The 940-nt window shown below is 40.2% G+C and overlaps 1 long non-coding RNA gene across 1 annotated transcript; it reads right to left on the reverse strand.

Moving 5' to 3' along the window:
* Positions 1-24: 24 nt before the first annotated feature.
* Positions 25-934, reverse strand: LOC109828718. The gene is made up of 2 exons (XR_002243807.1): positions 455-934; positions 25-275 (listed from the first exon to the last, which is right to left on the reverse strand). It is a non-coding gene; the product is annotated as an uncharacterized LOC109828718 (long non-coding RNA).
* Positions 935-940: the final 6 nt, after the last annotated feature.

Below are 940 nucleotides of genomic sequence, written 5' to 3' on the forward strand. Positions count from 1 at the left end.
CCCCCCCCCCCCCCCCCCCCAAAGGAAAAAAAATCAAGTTAAAATTTTACCACCATACAGATACAACATTGATCAAATAAAGCATTTATTTATTCACAATTAGATCTCTCAAAAGTCATACGATAAGTTGTTGGTCCTCCCTTGCTTTCCAAAATAAACCAAAAATTTTAAAATGACAGAAGCCTGAATTTTGCAGGAGAAAAAACTCCAATCCAATCTTCATCTGAAGGATTTGGGTGGCCATGTTCCAAGTTTACCCATTCAGTGGTCTGGCCCTACAAAAAACCAAATAAAAGTAAGGAACACAAAGAGGGAAAAAAGAATCATTAAACAGATTTAGGAATAAACATCTCATATCACACAATGCATTGAAGTCGTCAGCTCATAAAGTACAAAATTCACTCAACTTCAAAACCAACGGAAAACCTACAACGGATGCTGGAAAAATTATCACCTCACTAAACTGGCAATTGCAATTTCCTCATCAACAGCTTCATTGTTTTATTCCCGACTTCTTCAATTAAAATAACATCTACATGTAATGTTTAAAGGCAAAAAAGAGAAGAAAAGCAGCAATCTTTGAAGGATACCTTCAAACCGAGAAGGTTAGGAGAAGCCTTGATTTAAGCTGCATCGTGAAGGGCCATTGTAGCTCTGTGTACGGAAATCTTAGAGAGCGGATGCTCCCCATGTACCCATCAAAGTATATCAAAGAACTCAAAAATATCTCACCTTATGAATCATAACCCTTGTGAATATTATAATCAGCTGAAGCAGCCGGAATCGAAGCATTCAAAAGATAAGAAGAGGTTCAAAGTTTCAACCTTTACCTTCTTTTGTCGACCTTCGTTGCTCGGGCAAGGAGAGAAGAGGGCCTGAGCTCGCCGTTTCCGCTGCCTCCGTTGCTCGGGCGCTGAGCCCTCGAGCTCCTCCTCGCTTC

This window comes from Asparagus officinalis, unplaced genomic scaffold, assembly GCF_001876935.1.
Source record: "Asparagus officinalis unplaced genomic scaffold, Aspof.V1 AsparagusV1_Un4883, whole genome shotgun sequence".
Classification (NCBI taxonomy): domain Eukaryota; kingdom Viridiplantae; phylum Streptophyta; class Magnoliopsida; order Asparagales; family Asparagaceae; genus Asparagus; species Asparagus officinalis.